At 48.4% G+C, this 3,806-nt stretch overlaps 1 pseudogene; it reads left to right on the top strand.

The window, feature by feature from the left end:
- The first annotated feature begins 2,601 nt into the window (after positions 1-2,601).
- On the top strand, positions 2,602-3,587 carry LOC117718520 (host cell factor C1 regulator 1-like; annotated as a pseudogene).
- Positions 3,588-3,806: the final 219 nt, after the last annotated feature.

The raw sequence follows: 3,806 nt of genomic DNA, 5'->3' as shown, positions 1-3,806 counted from the left end.
TTCTGAAGTTGCAGTTTTGCTGCTGCTTCCTGTAGAGAACAGAGCTGTTACATCCTTAGCAGAGCGGCTGCGACCCCACCAAGATCAGACCGGTTTACATTCCCTCATCCAAAGACCCTCAGCATCAGCTGCAGTCACACACTCCGGACACCACCCCCAGGTGCAGGGGATACTGGCCCAGCTGCTCGGACTCCCGAGGCATTAGCATGTACAGGAAGTAAAAGGTTCACCGTTAAAGCTATGCAGTGTTCAGGAGGCTGGCTCCAGCGCAGGGGCGGGGCTTCGGTGATTCGGCTGTTTTGAAGTCACCCATGACCCACAAAGTAAGTTACCTTTCCCTCCCTGGTTGGGAGTACTGACTGCTCTTCCAAAAGATTCTGGTTCAATTTCCAGCACCCACAGGGCAGCTCACAATTGTCTGTAACTTCAGGTCCATGTGCTCACACAGACATACATGCAGGTAAAATAATACACATAAAATAAAAATATCATTAAAAAAAAAAGTTCTCTTTGGCCAATATAATTGTTTCATCACAATGTTCACTGCCAAACCTGATGATCTAAATTCAAACCCAGGGCCCATATGGTAGAAGGACAGGCCATCTTTTGAAGCTTTTCTCTTAGTTCCACACTCACACACATAAACAATCAATAAATCAATGTGATTTTATTATTGTTGTTGTTGTTGCTAGTGTATTCTTGTTTGTATTCTGGTGTCCAGGATGTAGAAACAGGAGGAGGGTATCTGAGAGTTCAAGGCTATACTGGTCTACATAGGGAGTTCCAGGTCAGCCAGGGGTTGTTGGAGACCTTTCTGCTCCTCTCCAACACACATACAAAAAGTACTCTCAGTGAAATAATTGCTAAGCGTTGAGATACATGTTAAGGTTTGCTGCCCCCTGCTGGAGGTTTTTGGAAATTGAGCTGGTGGAGCTCTTGCTTAGCAGCTTTCTCGAGGAATGGGTTTCATTCCTGAGTCTATACCAAAATAAAAATAACCCTTCAGTGAGAAGCCCTGCAGACCTACTCTGCTTGAGAAAGCCGAGACTGTAAGCTAACGTCATTCAGCATAGCTACAAGGCAGGGGAAAGACTTCAGATCAGTGGTTCTCAACCTGTGGGTCACAATCCCCAACAACCCTTTCACAGGGTTGCCTAGGACTGTTGGAAACACAGATATTTACATTATGATTCACAGCAGCAAAATTATAGTTATGAAGTAGCTACAAAAATAATTTTATGGCTGGGCAGCGGTGGCGCACGCCTTTAATCCCAGCACTTGGGAGGCAGAGGCAGGCGGATTTCTGAGTTTGAGGCCAGCCTGGTCTACAGAGTGAGTTCCAGGACAGCCAGGGCTACACAGAGAAACTCTGTCTTGAAAAACCAAATAATAATAATAATAATAATAATAATAATAATAATAATAATAATAATTATTATTATTATTTTATGATTGGGGATCAGCACAACTTTAGAAACTGTGTTCAAGTGTGGACAAACATGAGGAAGGTTGAGATGCATTGCTTTAGACCAAAGCTGAGCTTGGAGGCTTATTCTGTAACCTCAGCACTCAGACTGAGGCATGAGATCTCAACAAGTTCTGGGCCAGCCTGGGCTACACAGAGTTTAAGGCCCTCTTGGGTGCACAAAACATGCTTAGTCCAGCTGTCCTGACCCTCACGCCCAGCCCCTGCCAAGTGGCCTCCTAGAGAAGCTGAAGGAGTCTGGGGACACTTGGAAGACAAGGCCCACTCCACTGACTCCATCAAATAGGAGGGGATTATGGTCAAGACACTCACATGTGTTTCAGAGACACTCACCAGAGAGAGAGACAAGTTCAAAGCCCTGTTCTTCTAAGTACCTGGAAGACCGTGATCTAGCAAAGCCCTCTCCACGGTGCTGAAGGTAACGCCCCCACCCTACCACCCACCCCACCACCCACCCCACCACCCACCCCACCACCCACCACACCACCACCCACCACCCACCACCCTACCCACCACCCCACCCACCCCACCACCCCACCACCACCCACCCCACCACCCACCACACCACCCACCCCACCACCCACCCCACCACCACCCACCACCCACCATACCACCCACCACACCACCACCCACCACACCACCCCCGCTGCTCACTAATGCAAATCCTATGAGGAGACAAAGCAAAAGGAATCAAACCTGTGCTGTCTGCAGTCTCATCCCTGCTGCCTGAGTGAGCTGGGACACCAGACAGAACTGCTCAGGCACAAGGAAGGACGGGACATTTGGGGATGCGTGGCCAGGTCCAGTGTTTCATCTTTTCCTTTATTTCAGATGAAAAGGTATATAACTAATTTTTAAAAGATCTTAATCTTTTTGTTTGTTTTGAATGTTTATTTATTTTATTTATATGAGTACACTGTAGCTATCTTCAGACACACCAGAAGAGGGCGCCAGATCCCATTACAGATGGTTGTGAGCCACCATGTGGTTGCTGGGAATTGAACTCAGGGCCTCTGAAAGAGCAGTCAGTGCTCTTAACCGCTGAGCCACCTCTCCAGCCCCCATTTTTTTTAAAAACAGAGTATCTTGCTCTATCTGCAGGACCCCGAGCCATAATGATCCTGCAACAGCCCCTGGAGTGAGGCCCCCCAAGTTGGGACCCACAGGCCACCACTGGGGTGTCTTGTGGCCTGGACGCCAGAGAACCCTGGCACAAGCAGTTCCTGTCTGAGAAGAACATGGCTACCTGTTGGGGGCCGACTTTTAGCAGAAAGCGGCTATCAGCTTTGCAGCCATCTTGAGTCATATACCCTGACATGTGACTTGGATTACAATAGCCTACAACAACTGAGCACACTCCGATAATCTTGGTTTAGATACCTTGAGATTAAAGGTGTGTAACTTAAGAGAGTGATTTAGAAGTGTAGAGATCAGATTTAGAGACAAGACCTAAGGGCATGATTAAAGGTGTGACCAAAAGGCATGGCTTAGAAGTGAGACATATAAAAGTCAGAGGCAGACAGAGAGAGAATCAGACACTTTAGAGAGAACAACTTGGAGTTAGTTATTAGACACTTGGCACTTGGAAGAAGTAACTTGGAACTTGAAGGCACTAGGGACTAGGAACTAGGGACTAGGAACTCAAGACTTGGGGCTTGGAGAGAAGAGGGGAGACTGAAGAATAAATGGGATTGAATCACACTCTGTCTGGTCTCCATTCTTCGAATCTGTCCTCACTCTCTCTCTTGCTGAACCACGACCCAAGGACTGGAGCGGCAGCTTGGACCGGGACACAGTGGCCTCCAAACTCGGGGCAGCCCGGGCCTCAACATTTTGCTCAGGCCGTGACATTTTTGGTGCCCGAACAGGGACTAGTGTGGTTCCCAACAGCTACCCACTTCTTCTGACTCAGCCTACATAATGACCACCCCTACTGCAGTCCCCCTTGACTTTTCCCAAAGCCCTGCCACCACGCAAGAGCCCAGAGCTGCTTCTCTATCCTAGGAGCCCCATTCCTGAGGCCCTTAAGCTGATGAGGCTGGGGGATACTCCCAGTCCTTACTACCCTGCATCCCCAACTGGGGATATCATGGACCTCTGAGTGTTGATGGCCTGTGTCCCTCCCCACCTTCTTCCTGACAACAAAGACCAGCAAATCCTAGGAAGGGATGAAGTCCTTCTCCAAATCAGGTGCCTGGCCACCAGGACCTTCCCCCTGACAGGAGGACACTGACCTTGGTGAAACCCTCAATGAGAGGCAGCCGAAAGTGTCACCCTATTAGTGAATAAAGATCTGTGCTCAGTTGAAAAAAAAAAAAAA

This window comes from Arvicanthis niloticus, chromosome 13, assembly GCF_011762505.2.
Source record: "Arvicanthis niloticus isolate mArvNil1 chromosome 13, mArvNil1.pat.X, whole genome shotgun sequence".
Classification (NCBI taxonomy): Eukaryota; Metazoa; Chordata; class Mammalia; order Rodentia; family Muridae; genus Arvicanthis; species Arvicanthis niloticus.
This window is presented reverse-complemented; position numbering and strand designations above follow the sequence as displayed.